General features: G+C 42.7%; 1 protein-coding gene across 1 annotated transcript in view; it reads left to right on the top strand.

Annotated features, from left to right (window-relative positions):
• Positions 1–16,733, top strand: part of MIB1 (MIB E3 ubiquitin protein ligase 1) — a 106,364-nt gene that overhangs the window by 9,695 nt on the left and 79,936 nt on the right. The gene's annotated exons all lie outside the window — the stretch shown is intronic.

Raw genomic sequence — 16,733 nt, 5'->3', positions numbered from 1 at the left:
GTCCTTGGTTGGCCATTCCCTCAGTCTTTGCTCTTTGTCCCTGAACATCTTGCCGGTAGGACAGATTTTGGGTCAAAGGTTGTGGAAGGGTCACTTGAGGCTCTGTATCCCCCACTGCTAGGAGTCTCAGGCAGGGTGACCCCCATAGACTTCCTTTATCCCAGGACTCTGGCAAATCCCAAAGATGTCCCCACCTCCAATTTCCATACCCTCCCTACTCCTGATCCCTACCTCTGCCCCATCTCCTACCTAGTTGTCTCTTTCCGTTTGCTTCAGATACCTATTTTATTTCCCCTTCTGAGTGAGATTCAAGCATCTTCCTTTGAGTCCTCCTTGGCGCCTTTGATCAGGCACTTTATGGCCAATATCCACTTATAAGTGAGTACATACCATGTGTGTCTTTCTGGGTCAGGGTTACCTCACTCAGGGTGATCTTTTCTAGCTCCATCCATTTGCCTCCGAAGTGCATGATGTCTTTGATTTTAATAGCTGAGTGGTATTCCATTGTGTAAAAGTACCACAATTTCTCTATCCATTCTTCTGTTGAAGGACATCTAGGTTACTTCCCGTTTCTGGCTATTATGCATAAAGCTGAACCAATCCCTGATGCTATTAATGTTACTTTGCTGTGCTTATAGATAGGAACCTTAGGCTTTGCCCAGCAGCTGATGGAAACAGATGCAGAGACCCACAGCCAAACATTAGTCAGACATCGGGGAGTCCTATGGAATAGTTGGGGGAAACGATTGGGGGAACCAGAGGGGTCAAGGACTGTACAAGAAAACCTTCAGGGTCAACTAACGTGGGTCCATGAGACTGAACCACCAACCAAAGAGCATGCATGACTGGTCCTAGGCCCTGCACAGATGTAGCACCCTCCCTAACTCTGATTCCTCCCTTTGGATCCTGTTCCCCTAACTGGGCTGCCTTGTCTGGCCTCAGTGGGAGCGAATACATAGTTCTGCAGCAGCTTAACATGCCAAGGTGGGTTGGTACCCATTAGGAACCTCCCCCTTCCCTGAGGAGGAGAAAGGAAGATGGAGAGGAGGGGAAGGGTGTGTGTGTGTGTGTGTGTGTGTGTGTGTGTGTGTGTGTCTGGGTGGAAAGGAGTGGGGGCTGCAATCAGGATGTAAAATGAATGCTTTTTTTTAAAAAGGAGAAAAATGTGTACTACTGTGCCTGTTTTAATTTTTTTCGTTAATGTGGGCTCTGGGATCAAATTCAGGTTTGGTTGTGGTGGTGTTTTGCTTTGTTTTGTTTGAGGCAGAATTTTCCTGTATATCCCTAGCTCTTGAAGCTTACGCTAGACCAGGCTGGCCTTGAACTCAGAGATCTGCCTGTCTTTGCCTCTTGAGTGCTGGGATTAAAGGCGTTCACCACCACTGCTTGGCTAAATTCAGGTTCTTCCTGACTGAGCTATGTTAGTAATTTCTTTCTCTTTTTTCCTTTTTTTCTTTTCTTTGTGTAACCTTGGCTGTCCTGGACTTGCTTTGTAGACCAGGCTGTCCTCGAACTCACAGTGATCCGCCTGCCTCTGCCTCCCAAGTCCTGGGATTAAAGGCTTGCGCCACCATGCCCGGCTCTTAGTCATTTCTTACAAATTATTTGAAGGATTTGATATTTAAATTTTAAACAGCTGTGTTAAAAATCCTCTGAACCTAAAATAAAGTAAAAATTGTTTTAAGACACAGGTATGAAAGTTTGTTGGTAATATACTTCATCTCAGCACTGCAAACTATATATGGGCTGGTTGTGGAGTCTTGTGTCTGATGACAAGGGAGGATTGTGAGCTTGGGGCCCGCTTAGGTTACATAGTTGGTTCCAGGGTAGTTGAGCTACCTGTGAAACATTGTTGCTGTTCCCTTATCCTTAAAACAGTTGTTTGACATTGCTCCATCCATCTGGTTTCTTAAGATGGGACAGGATTTTCTTATTTACTGTCAGACATCACCTGTACCTAGGAGGGGTAGTTTAAAATAGGTGTATTTTTTCTTAAAGTCTAGGTGAACCAGTAATGACTACTTTTCAGTCTGGAAAAGGTAATGCAGTTTTAGAATACTGTCTGTTTTGTAGAAGAGAAATGTGGAACTCTTCCTTAGTTCTGGCTCTTTTGGCTGTAATCTCAGTTATTTTGGAAACTCAGACCTAAGTAGGGGCCCAGAAGTCACAGCATATGCTAATGTGCCAGAGGTCCACTGCTGGCAGGGCCCTAGTTAGCCCTCGTGTTCTCAGAGACACCTGTGTTCCATGTATGAATTTTACAGAGACCTACTGAGAGTGCTAGAGCAGCTGACCAATTTACAATTAATAAATAATACACATGTAGCTCAAAAGTAGTTTGTTTGTTTCTTTTTCTCAGAGGTGGGGTTTCTCTGTGTAGCCTTAGCTGTCCTGGACTCACTTTGTAGACCAGGCTGGCCTCGAACTCACATCAATCCACCTGCCTCTGCCTCCCAAGTGCTGGGTTTAAAGGTGGGTGCCGCCACACCTGGCTCAAAAGTAGTTTTAATGAATTTCTCTAAGTTAGTCAGGTGGGTGAGATTGCATTTATTTCCCTTTGGATTGTAGAGCAAGTGGCATGGTGTGTTTGCTTCCTAATACTTAACACCTTGAGGCTCACAGGAGCATTTTAAACAAATATATGAAATTCTGTAGTGAAGGTTAGGAGTAATCCCAAGGGAATTGGTTTTGTTTGGTTAGGTCAGAGCTTACCAAGAGTGAGTTTGCTGCTACTTTTTAAAAAATTGTTGGATTTGAGAATTACACGTAAGAAACTGGCTTGTCTGTCCTTTCAGGTCCCTCCCCACAATGCTCTCCCACTTCTTGAGGCACTTGTAACAAAGCAGGTTTTGCAGGAAAATCATTCAAGGCTCCATCATACACTGTCTTCTGGTATGTTGCTAACATCTCTCCTGCTTTCTCGCCCACTTTATTTATTCATTTATTTATTTTTCGAGAGAGGGTTTCTCTGTGTAGTCCTGGCTGTTCTGGACTCGCTTTGTAGACCCGGCTGACCTCGAACTCAGATTGCTTGCCTCTACCTTCCCCAGTGCTGGGATTAAAGGTGTACACCACTGCACACAGGTGCTGCTTGCTCACTTTCCGGCCCAATCAATTGTGTGCCCTCCCATGGCTGTGGAGCTAACTCTCCTAGTAAAACTCATTCCAAAGGTGGAAAGTGTGTGACACGTTACCTTGCATTTCACAGGGTCGTCTTCCTTAGGTCATGCTTCTCACTTTGAACCCAATGAACACGCGGGAACTGTGGGCGCCTGTGGGACAGTCCTTTATCCTCCTAGAGGACTGTAGGTGTCTGTGGGACAGTCCTTTATCCTCCTAGAGGACTGTGGGTGTCTGTGGGACAGTCCTTTATCCTCCTAGAGGACTGTAGGTGTCTGTGGGACAGTCCTTTATCCTCCTAGAGGACTGTGGGTGTCTGTGGGACAGTCCTTTATCCTCCTAGAGGACTGTAGGTGTCTGTGGGACAGTCCTTTATCCTCCTAGAGGACTGTAGGCGTCTGTGGGACAGTCCTTTATTCTCCTAGAGGACTGTAGGCATCTGTGGACAGTCCTTTATCCTCCTAGAGGACTGTAGGCGTCTGTGGGACAGTCCTTTATTCTCCTAGAGGACTGTAGGCATCTGTGGACAGTCCTTTATCCTCCTAGAGGACTGTAGGCATCTGTGGACAGTCCTTTATCCTCCTAGAGGACTGTAGGTGTCTGTGGACAGTCCTTTATCCTCCTAGAGGACTGTGGGTGTCTGTGGGACAGTCCTTTATCCTCCTAGAGGACTGTGGGCGTCTGTGGGACAGTCCTTTATCCTCCTAGAGGACTGTGGGCGTCTGTGGGACAGTCCTTTATCCTCCTAGAGGACTGTGGGCGTCTGTGGGACAGTCCTTTATCCTCCTAGAGGACTGTGGGCGTCTGTGGGACAGTCCTTTATCTTCCTAGAGGACTGTGGGTGTCTGTGGACAGTCCTTTATCCTCCTAGAGGACTGTGGGCGACTGTGGGACAGTCCTTTATCCTCCTAGAGGACTGTAGGCATCTGTGGGACAGTCCTTTATCCTCCTAGAGGACTGTAGGCGTCTGTGGACAGTCCTTTATCCTCCTAGAGGACTGTGGGCGTCTGTGGGACAGTCCTTTATCCTCCTAGAGGACTGTGGGCGTCTGTGGACAGTCCTTTATCCTCCTAGAGGACTGTAGGCATCTGTGGACAGTCCTTTATCCTCCTAGAGGACTGTGGGCGTCTGTGGGACAGTCCTTTATCTTCCTAGAGGACTGTGGGCATCTGTGGGACAGTCCTTTATCCTCCTAGAGGACTGTAGGTGTCTGTGGACAGTCCTTTATCCTCCTAGAGGACTGTGGGCATCTGTGGGACAGTCCTTTATCCTCCTAGAGGACTGTGGGCGCCTGTGGGACAGTCCTTTATCCTCCTAGAGGACTGTAGGCGTCTGTGGGACAGTCCTTTATCCTCTTAGAGGACTGTGGGCGTCTGTGGGACAGTCCTTTATCCTCCTAGAGGACTGTGGGCGTCTGTGGGACAGTCCTTTATCCTCCTAGAGGACTGTGGGCGTCTGTGGGACAGTCCTTTATCCTCCTAGAGGACTGTAGGCGTCTGTGGACAGTCCTTTATCCTCCTAGAGGACTGTAGGCGTCTGTGGGACAGTCCTTTATCCTCCTAGAGGACTGTGGGCGTCTGTGGGACAGTCCTTTTTCTTCCTAGAGGACTGTAGGCGTCTGTGGACAGTCCTTTATCCTCCTAGAGGACTGTAGGCGTCTGTGGACAGTCCTTTATCCTCCTAGAGGACTGTAGGCGTCTGTGGACAGTCCTTTATCCTCCTAGAGGACTGTGGGCGTCTGTGGACAGTCCTTTATCCTCCTAGAGGACTGTGGGCGTCTGTGGACAGTCCTTTATCCTCCTAGAGGACTGTAGGCGTCTGTGGACAGTCCTTTATCCTCCTAGAGGACTGTGGGCGTCTGTGGACAGTCCTTTATCTTCCTAGAGGACTGTGGGCGTCTGTGGGACAGTCCTTTATCCTCCTAGAGGACTGTGGGCATCTGTGGGACAGTCCTTTATCCTCCTAGAGGACTGTGGGCGTCTGTGGGACAGTCCTTTATCCTCCTAGAGGACTGTGGGCATCTGTGGGACAGTCCTTTATCCTCCTAGAGGACTGTAGGCGTCTGTGGACAGTCCTTTATCTTCCTAGAGGACTGTAGGCGTCTGTGGGACAGTCCTTTATCCTCCTAGAGGACTGTGGGCGTCTGTGGGACAGTCCTTTATCCTCCTAGAGGACTGTGGGCGTCTGTGGGACAGTCCTTTATCCTCCTAGAGGACTGTGGGCATCTGTGGGACAGTCCTTTATCTTCCTAGAGGACTGTGGGCATCTGTGGGACAGTCCTTTATTCTCCTAGAGGACTGTGGGCATCTGTGGGACAGTCCTTTATCTTCCTAGAGGACTGTGGGCGCCTGTGGGACAGTCCTTTATCCTCCTAGAGGACTGTGGGCGCCTGTGGGACAGTCCTTTATCCTCCTAGAGGACTGTGGGCGTCTGTGGGACAGTCCTTTGTCCTCCTAGAGGACTGTAGGCGTCTGTGGGATAGTCCTTTATCTTCCTAGAGGACTGTAGGCGTCTGTGGGACAGTCCTTTATCCTCCTAGAGCAGCGGTTCGCAACCTCCTTAACGCTATGACCTTTTAATACAGTTTCTCATGTGGTGACCCCCCCATAAAATAATAATTGTTATTATTATTTTGTTTTGTTTTTCGAGACAAGGTTTTTCTGTGTAGCTTTGGCTGTCCTAGACTCACCTTGTAGACCAGGCTGGCCTCGAACTCACAGCAATCCACTTGCCTCTGCCTCCAAAGTGCTGGGATTAAAGGTGTGCACCACCACGCCCTGCTCCATAAAATTATTTTTTGTTGCTACTTCATAACTGTGATTTTGCTACTGTTATGAATGCAATCTAAATATCTGATGTGTAGGATATCTGATATAGGACCCCTGTGAAAGGGTCATTCTACCCACAAAGGGGTCGTGACCCACAGGTTGAGAACTGCTGTCTGAGACCATGTCTTTACCTATGTTCCTAAGTAGCCCTCACACTGCTGTCTTATGCAGGTAGGGTAACAGTGATTGGATTATGACTTAGATGAATTGGGACAATCTGGAGTTTTGGAATTACACATAAGAAGTTTGGAATTGCAACAAAGAATTGTTGGAATTACAACTATTACAATACAGCAATAATTTTACCATTGTACTCTATAGATTGTATTTTTGGAGTAAACAGGTTTTGTGAAATAGTTGTGTTCTACCATTACCTTGCATTTGTTTCTTCAGGAAAATCAATTCTAGTTTTTAACCTGTTAGTTTATAAATGAACTTGTGAGATATAATATCCTAGATAAAGTGAGTTTAATTAAGTGGATGAGGTGGGCTGGAGAGATGGCTGAGCGGTTAAGAGCACTGACTGCTCTTCCAGAGGTCCTTGAGTTCAGTTCCCAGCAACCACATGGTGGCTCACAACCATCTATAGTGTGATGTGATGCCCTCTTCTGGCCTGCAGGCGTACATGCGGGCAGAGCACTGTACACATAATAAATAAATCTTTAAAGGGAGGAGATAATGTCATAAATAACTGCAAATAGAGTCTAGATGTCCTTCCTCCTCCTCCTTCACCACCATCATCATCATCACTATGCTAATTTTTAAAGTGTCTACCTTTGTAGGCATTTACTTTGTTCAGAACTGACCACACTAGAGATAGGAATATTTGGTTATTTTCCAGGGCTTGCTTTATTTTTCATCTTCCTTTTCTTTTTCTTTTAAAAAAGATATATTTATTTCTTATTATGCATACAGTGCTTTGCCTGCATGTACACCTGCGGGCCAGAAGAAGGCATCAGATCACATTATAGATGGCTGTGCGCCACCATGTGGTTGCTGGGAATTGAACTAAGGACCACTGGAGGAGCAGTCAGTGCCCCCTAACCTCTGAGTCATCTCTCCAGCCCTATTTTTTATTTTCTTTACATTCATTTATTTTGTGTATGTATATGTTTGTGTGCATGTATGTGCCACAGCACATGTGTAAGAGGACAACTTGCAGAAGTTGGGTCTCCTTCTACCCCTTGGGTCCTGGGGATCAAATTCAAGCCATCAGCCTTGGCAGGAAGCACATTCACTTGAGTCTCTGAGCCGTCTCACCAGCACCCCAGGGCTGTCTTGATGGTGATTTTGTTTTTTTAAACAAGATATGCAGTAAAAACTCTGTATTTAGGAGAAATCATTTGATCTGTAGGAAAATGTCAGGGTTAGTGATAGAAAATAATTAAAGCTGGGGACTTATATACATTGCGTTATGGTGCCTGGGGCTTCCCTCTTCAGTCCCTTTAGGGAGTGACAGAAAATGCAAAAGCTTGGCAGTCGGGGTCAGGGCAGTTACTGTTTCTGATTTTACCAAGTGAGGGCATTAGGTACTGGTAAGGGTTCCCTCTTAGCCCTGCAGGGAGTATAGGCTTCATTGTGCTGGTGACAAGCCAGGCCGTCTGAGGTCAGCTGAATGGGACATTCAAATCTAGTCTGTCAGTCTTCACCCTCCTTGGCTTTAAACCTTGCTTCTTTTTTTTTGTTTTTTTGTTTTTCCACAAATCTACTTTTATTTATTTACTTTTCATTAGTTTAAATCCAGGAAGGCTACAGCATCACATGGGTTCGCAGGAAGGTTGCTTTGGAATTTGGCAGGAACCATGCCACTGTTACTTTCCCCAGATCACTCTGGTTTTGTTTGCTTTGCCTCCAGGAGTCACTGTGTTGGTTTTTGCTTTATACTCATCAGCACATCTTCTGACTAACTAGACTTCTGTTTAACCCCGGGCATAAACACCTTCAATCTTAAGAAGAGCCGTGTGCTCTCTTTAGTTCCGGAGACCTCTCTTGTAGCCAGCAAAAATGGCCTTGCTCTATAGCCTTCAAGACATAGTTCTGTTTTAGAAGTCCTGTTCCCAGCAGGCCTCCAAGGCTTAAGCCTTAGTTTTTAAACCTACAAATAAAAAAGGATGCTCAAGTGTTCTGTTTCTAAAAATCAAATAATGAGTCATCCCCACCCCCCCACTGCCCACTGCCCCCAAGACAGGGTTTCTCTGTGTAGCCTTGGCTGTCCTGGACTCACGTTGTAGACCAGGCTGGCCTTGAACTCTCCTGCCTCTGCTTCCCGAGTGCTGGGATTAAAGGCATGTGCCACCACCACCACTACCGCCTGGCCAATTACTAGTTTCTGATTACCTGCTGGTTCAGCACTATTCTTTTGCTTCTGTGTGGCAGGGTTACAGATTTAGTTGAGGAATTTCTAGACATTTTCTAAATGTGAAACACTATACTATGTGTTTGTCTATACTATGTGTGTGTCTATACTATGGAAACAAATTTTACAAACAATCTTTTAAATATTTAACATGTATTTCCTTTGGAATTTATTTTACTATTGGAATTTAATAACTTACATCTTGAATCCAGTAGGTCGAATGGGAAATATACCCTGGATGTTGAGGCTTTTGGAGTACTGCTTGTCTTTTTTTCCCTCCTACCTACTCTTCTACTCGCTTTGTAGACCAGGCTGGCCTCGAACTCACAGCGATCCACCTGCCTCTGCCTCCCGAGTGCTGGGATTAAAGGTGTGTGCCACCATGCCCAGCTACATAGAGTATTGCTTGTCAAGAGGTGAGCCTTGGAGTCAGTCCCACCTGGATTTGAATTTGAGTGTGTCCCTCTAGGCCAGCCATTTCTCTGAGCCTGAATTTCGTCATCTATAAAACGGGGTAATAATACCTATTTTAGGATTGCTGGAAAAGTTAAGTAAATGATACAGAGCAGCAAGTTTGGTAAAATAGTGGTAAAACAGTTACATAATACTTAAGATACCTAAGTAAATAACTAGTAATAACAATGTGCCAATTTAGATATTCTTTTTTTTTTTTTTTTTGGTTTTTCAAGACAGGGTGTCTCTGTGTTAGCCATGGCTGTCCTGGACTTGCCTTGTAGACCAGGCTGGCATTGAACTAACTCATAGTGATCTGCCTCTGTCTCTGCCTCTGGGATTAAAGGTGTGTGCTACCATGCCCGGCTGATTTAGATATTCTTACCTCACTGTGAGTATCCTTGTAGGGAAACTTCAGTTCTGTTGTCTTTTCTCTTTATAGGTTTAATATTTTATCTTAATACTTTGTGAATTTGAATTTTTTTTTACTGGTTCTCTTAAGAGCTTATTTTTTTTTTAGTAGTGATCTTAGCAACATGTTGTACTATATTTCTAACAAAAAATGTTAGCTATATACATTTTTTGTTGTTGAATTTAGGAGAGATGCTATGAAAACTGAGAGCAGATGGTCATTTGAATTTTATTTGAATGAGTCAAGCTTTCATTATGTCCTTTATATACCTTTAATGGTGGCAGGTGTCTTTATAAAGCATGGGGAAAAAGAACATTAACTCTCCAGGGTAATGTGACACGCAGCACCAAGGAGACAGGGCACTAATAGATTTAGCTAGGGAATTAAGTTTTTTGAAATGAAAAATGTAAGGAATAACTCTGCTGGAGCTAACAGTATTAGATGAGAATGACTTGGGGCGCTTAGCACCCTAAACATCAGTGCCACGTTAGCCTTGTTTATGCCCTTCCTCCTGTTTAAGGCCTATGTAGCCATCTGCTTTTGTTTTACTGTCAGTCGTGTTCTCATTAAAAGTCCTGCAGCACTCTTGATGGTAGTGGAGCCATGGCTTTGGTTACTTTCTTTTTTATTCTCAGAGCTAGTCTGTTTCACAGCTGTTCAGTGGCTTTGTGGGAACTAAGAAAGGATTTAGCTATGCTTTTGTGTGCATTGGTGGTTTTCCTGAAGTATTCTTTTAAACCATGAATTGTAAATTGTAGGTTGGCTTTTTTTCTTTTTTAATGTCAGTTGTCATTGTGTCTTTAAATGGTTACTTTTAAAGAAAGCCTGTGTGCAGAATATGAGCTCATGAATGTTACTTTGTGGAAAATGAAGGGTACTTTGTGGAAAATGAATTTAAGAGATGAAAAATACATAGATATGGCAGTATTTACAAACTGCTTTTCTGTGAAGGGGGCACTTCTGAAAAGAACTTTTCCATCTCCTTTGCTTGGCTGCCTCATCAGCTGCACAGTTAGTTCTGTGGGTGTTGATTGGGTCAGTAAATTTTACATTTGTGATAACTAATTGGAGGTCTACTCTGGTCTGTTCAGAAACAGCCATTTTGTAGGTGCTTACTGTGTCAATGTGATGACACTTTGGCCAGCTTTCCTGCAGTGTCCTCATAAGCATGCTGTAACTTAGGGTAAGGGTTAGTAAAGAATCTCAGTAGCAGCTTGTGTCCTGGAAGTTAGATTTTAAGTGAGATACCCAACATCTCTGGTGCTTATAGGTCTGTTTTTAAGTGTTCTTTTTTTCCAGGTGCTCTTAGAATTAACACATAATCAGTGTAGATTCTGTGGAAAACTGCAAAGGGCAATTCATAGCATGTATTGGTAATTTTCTTTCTAGTTTGTCTATGTAGGTATATTATGTAATTTTAAAATAAAATGTTTCATTGTAGACATTTGCAAACTAGGTAAACTGATAAAATATTTTACCATGGCAACATTTTATATGTTTTAATTGAATAAGATTTCCTCTGTGTATTAATATAGTTTGTATACATGTAGCTCCATATTTTAACATCTGTTAAGTTTTTGTCTTTATACCAATAATTGAGTATTTTTATTCCTTAAAATTTTGAAAGCAGGATTAAAGTCTTAAGTGATTTGAGACATTTTGCAACTGTCTTCCATAGAAGTTATGTCAGGGCATTTTTTTTTTCTCTCACTAGTGCCTGATTGACTTTCTTGACATAGCTAATAAGCCTAGAATAGTATTTTTATTTTTGTACTTTTACTTTTTATTTAATTTTTTATTAAATATTTTTACATACACATTTATATTATTACACACATATACAATAAACTATCTGCAGCAGGAAGAACCATGACACATTTATATAAATGTTACATTCTTAGTGTTTTGGCTATTTGTATTTGGCAGCCTTGAAGAAGACATCTTTCCTATCTTTTACTTGTGATTTTTATTTATTTTTGATCGTTTGAGACAGGGTCTCACTGTGTAGCCTTGGCTGGTCGTTCTTCATTGTTTTTCCCCAAATTAACAATATGCTTCTCAGAAAAATGTAAGCAATTTAGAAACATAAATAACGGCATGTGGGAGCTGCGGGGGTGGCTCAGGAGTCAAGTGTTTGCTATGCAAACAGGAGCGTCTGAGTTTAGTCCTCAGCACCAGTCCACATGTGGACAAATGTGGTCACTCCACATGTGGCTTCTACGATTTGGTTCCTGCTTAGAAAGTTCTCCTTCAAATTGTACCATTTGCCAGTTAACTTCTGTTCATTTTTCCTGCTCCTGTGCTGCTGGGAACCCAATGCTGTGGAGCATCATAGGCAGTGCCGTCTACTACTGAGCTACTCTACCAAACTCTTCACTACTGCTTTCGTGATTTCCTTTCTTTCTCTTTTAAAATTATATTTAACTCTTCATTTTTGGTGCATTGTATTGTAGGAGAACTGTAACAAATATTAAATATTTTTAGCTTTCTTTGTTACAGTTACTATGGCTACCTCACAGATTACTCACACCTTATGCAAAGCGGTTTACTTGCTGGCTCCTGTAGGTCAGAAATTTGGAACCAGCACAAGAAGTATCTTGTGTTCACAGCGTTGAGCATCAGCTCTGGGTGTCTGTGGTACCCACGGCTTCTCTGTACAGCTCTGTCCACCATGCACTGTAGTCAGGCTTGAGCTTCAGGAAGGAGTGAGAGCAGCCAGACAGCAGCCGCCAGCTGCCATCTGACAGGCTGTCATGACCTGACATTAGAAGTTACACACTCTTGTTTCTGGCTAGGAAATGGACTCCACCTTTTCATGGTGGAATGTCATTGTCTGCTACAAAGAGCATATGTGGTGGGATCATTTTTGAAAATGCAGGTTGTCACAATCCCTTCTTTAAAAAATATTCTTCAGGTCTTTAGGAATGTAATTAGTATAATGCACATCTAAAACAGAATGCACTGATTTCAGTATTAAAATCTGAAGTTTTCTTTTTTATTTTAAACACTTTTTAAATTGTGTATGTATGGAGGTCAAAGGACCTCCTTGGTTGTCTTATTCCCACTATGTGCGTTTTACTGACCTAACATAGTGATGTCATCAGGCTGGTTGGCAAGCACCTTTATCCACTGAGCCATCTCACAGGCTCTAAAACCTGTGTATTTTTTTAAAAATTCATAAAATATGCTGAGATTCTTGGCATTTCTATACAAATTTCTATTTTAAGGAAAACTGAATGGTCATTTTTATTGTCCTGTACCAGATAATTATGACTCTTCAAAAATACTTATCCACTGATGAACTTAAGAATTTACTGATAAAATGTGTGAGAGAACATATTTTCACTTTTGACCTTTTGGTAGTAATGACAATAGAATTAATAGAATTAGTATTATAAAATGAAATTATATACCATTGCTTATATGGTGATTTAAGAAGCATTCTTACTAATCTAAGGGATGATTACAAATAATTTTGTTTGGTTTGGGGATTATTTGTATACTTTCCCCCTAAATCATTCTGTGATTAAAGAAAAAGAGCCTTATGCCTCTGTTCTTTCATGACCCCAGATGACAGGTGCAGCTCGGCCCTTTGATGTGAACTCAGTGATTGAACATATAGTATGTGCATATTGATAGATTTAAGTTGTGCTGCTGTGCCATTACATTTCAGTTTACATTCCACTTAGGTGGGAGTATAATTTTTTTTTTAGGATCTGTGCCTGATGATAACTTTCATGATTGATATATAGTCAGACTTAATTTGCCATTGTATACAAGTATCATGATTAACTGGTAGGAAATGGCGGGTGGGTCATCTACTAGCCTGGAAAGCTGTTTTCCTTGGCAGCTTTGGAGTGAAAAAATTTCAAAGGAACTATGAAGATACAGGTATCTGGAACACCAGAGCTCTGAGGACAGATGCAGTAGTAATAAGGGCTGTTGAGAAGGTGAAACACTTGATAAAATGGGCTAAATTCACACATGAATGATCAAATATTCTCTGAAGGATTGGGGAATTTAAGTATCCAGTGTCGTCTGAAGAATTGGGCACTCTTCAAAGTTCCTTCACTTCTGATTACAGACTGTAGAATTTGATCATTAAGTGTAGATGACCTAGTACATCTAATGAATGCATATTAAGGTCCGTAAAGTGTGTTCACCTCTATATTGCTTTGGCCTCTATTTGAAAGGAAGTGTTTTCTCAGTTTTCAGATGACAGTAGCATGGTTTGGACCCAGCGTAGTTTAAACTGATAAAATATTTTGTGTAATTATACATTATAGAATTAGGGTCTTAAATCACATATCCTTGTTTTTATCACTTAATGTAACACTGTAAATTACAGGTCAGAAACCGTGTCTGAACTTGTTAGTTCCTAGTCTAACTCTGTAATTTATCTCCAAGTTCTGATTATATTTTATGGCCCTGCTAAAGTGTGAAGCCCCCTGTGCTTGTTCTTCTGTGATTTCTTCCTTTCTTTGAGAGTCTTACTCATCTGTTGTTTCTGTGGAACTCTTGCCTTATTCATGCCAATTGTTTTGGTGCTGGCAGTTGGCTACACAGATACTATATGCTCTGCTGCCAAGGTCTATCCATAGCGCTAAGTAGAAATTATTACTGCTTTTTGGTTGATAGCTTTCCTTTTCCCCCATCTCCTCTCCCCTCCCCTCCCCTCCCCTCCCCTCCCCTCCCCTCCCCTCTCCTTTTCTCTCCTTCCTTTCTTTCTGTTTTTGTTTTGTTTTTTGAGATAAGGTCTCCCTGTGAAACCATGGTGGGCCTTGGATTCAATCTTTCTGCCTCTACAATTCAAGTACTAGGATTCTGCCATCTCTTGATATTATAGAAAGAGTGATATTTGAATCCCTTCCTGTCTCTACCAGATGTAAAAAAAATACAAGGAGTGGGGGGAGGGACACAGGGAAATTACCTCAGTCAGTGTTTTAGGATTTCTGTTGCTATGAAGAGACAGCATGACTATGGCAACTCTTAAAAAGGAAAATATTGATTTGTACTGGCTTTCAGGTTCCAGGGTTTCGTTCACTGTTGTCACGGTGGGCAGCATGACAGCATGCAGGTAGACCTGGTGCTGAGAGTTCTGGTTCTGGATCAGCAGGCAGCAGGAAGAGGGAATGAGCCATTGGGTCTGGCTTGAGCTTCTGAAACCTCAAAACCCATCCCTCGTGAGTGACACACTTCCTCCAACAAGGCGTGTCCGGATCCTTTCAAATGATGGCACCCTCTGTGAGCCTGTGGAGACCCTCTTCATCAAAACCACCGCAGTCAGTAAGACCTTGCCTCTCAAGCACAAGTGCTGGAACTCTATTGAAAGCCATGTTAGGACGGCATGGCAGAGTGCTTGTGATCCAGAGACAGAAGTGCCCCGGGTTTACTGCCTACTCTGTTTAGCTGACCGAATTGGTGAGTTCCAGGCCAGCGAGAGACCCTGTCTCAAAGGAAGCGAGGGTGACTCCTGAACTTGTCTTCTGGCCTCCCTAAGCATATATACACACATGCACACATAAGTACATGCGAGTACACGTGCATACATGCTAAAAAATAATTCTGAATGAGTTTATAGACATTGATGTCCACTGCCTTCTCTGTCCTCACAGTCAAAGATTTGTAAAGTAGGAGACTGAGAGGTTGTGCAGAAGACATGTTTGACATTGGAATGTCACACTCTCGGCTTATGCAGTAGCCAACCTAGTTAACTGTAGTGTGTGTTTTCACCTTCTACCCCCCCCCCCCCCCCAATTTTACTGTGGCTTAAACACAGGCTTGTGCTTGAGTTTAGCCCCTTGTTTGGGATCTGGTTGTTTCGATATAGAAAATGAGAAATATAGTTTCTTTCTTATTAGGGAGTAGCAGTAGTTACTATTCCTTTTAGGACTTAGCAATAATATACTGTTTTTGTCCTAGTTCTTGAACACACAGCAGAGTCTTGGCGTTTTAGAACATACCACCTCACCACTAAAGAACATTGTGCCTTCTCCAAAGGAGGCTAAAGTTTTCAGTGTGAAAAGACTTCCTTTCTTTAGTATGGAAAGTTCCCTAAATTAGACAAAATACAGACTTAAGAGATCTCGATGTTAGCTACCAGGCATCTTTAGCATGGCTAATCTTAGTTCATCTAAATCCCATCATCATCTCTACCTGTCTCTAATTATTTTGAAATGTATATCAATATTTTATATGCATGGAGTTGGAGAGATGGTTTCCAAAGGTCCTGAGTTCAATTCCCAGCAACCATGTGGTGGCTCATAGCCATCTATAATAGATCTGGTGCCTTCTTCTGGTCTGCTGGTTCACATACAGGCAGATGCAAATCCTTTTTTACAATAACTTCCTAAAGGATACAAAATTAGCATGAGCTAGCTTTTAGCTCAACAATGAGTTCAACTGCTAGGATGTGCTTGTAAAGTGGTGACACTAGTGTCACAAGCTACATACCACTAAAAAATTCTGGTTTCAATTTATTAAACAGTGGTAATAGTGCCACAGGACAATAAAGGAGATTTGCCCCCGGTCTTCAAGTTACTTTCAATAATTTGTTATGCTTTCTTTTAGTATCTGTTTCATCCTTATGTGAGCAGTCTGAGGGAGGTTACAAATTGGTAACAAGTTTTGTCCTTGAAAGGAAGAGCATACACCATAGTGTACTGCTTTCCACTTAATAGGGAAATTTGATTGGTAATCTTTCTTTTTAAGATTTATAATTGTGTTTTCATGTGTGTAGAGTGTTTTAGTATACATAAGTCCCACAGAGTCCAGAAAGGATGTTGGATCCCTGGAAGCTGGAGTTACAGGTGGTTGTATGCCTTCTCTGAAGCACACTTTATGTTCTTACCCTCTGAGTCCACTCAGCACCAGTTGCCAATCTTTCCTTTAAAAAAATAATTGTTTAGTTTGCATGTGCAGGTTCACATGTGCCATAGACAGTATGTGGAGGTCAGAAAACAACTGTGAGAGTTGTTTTTCTCTTTTCACTCTATGGGTCTTGAAGATGGAACTATGGTTGTTAGGCTTGGTAAGCGTTCCTAGTTGCTGATGCATCTCACTGCCTCGTGTGCCTTGGGCTGGCTTGGAAGTTGTCGAGTAACCAAGGCTTACACTGAATTCCTGACCCCTTCCCTCCATCTCTTAAGTACTGGGATTGTAGCGTATGTACCATACCCACCCTTAGCTAATAATGTTCTAAAATTTAGTGGGTTTTTTTTTTGGTGGGAGGGTACTTACTATTTACGTTTATTGGTGGCTTGTGTCCATGATACCACGATGATAAAAGTCCATTTTAAAAAATAATTATTTACCTAGATAATAGGCTGCAGTTCTCTCAATAATCCTGAGGGTTTTTAATTTTTTTTTCATGTATATGTGTGTATGTTTGTATCATGCATGTTTGCAAGTGTGTGGACACACACATGTGCATGTGGAGGCCCAGGGTTGACGTTGTGTATGCTCTCCTTTCTCTGGAGCAGAATCTCTGAGTTGAATCCAGAGCTCGACTGATACAGGCTAGTGTAGGCTGGCTCTGTGTCACATCTGAGCACTGGGGACACAG

This window comes from Acomys minous (genome assembly GCF_964271855.1).
Source record: "Acomys minous genome assembly, chromosome: 4".
NCBI lineage: Eukaryota > Metazoa > Chordata > Mammalia > Rodentia > Muridae > Acomys > Acomys minous.
This window is presented reverse-complemented; position numbering and strand designations above follow the sequence as displayed.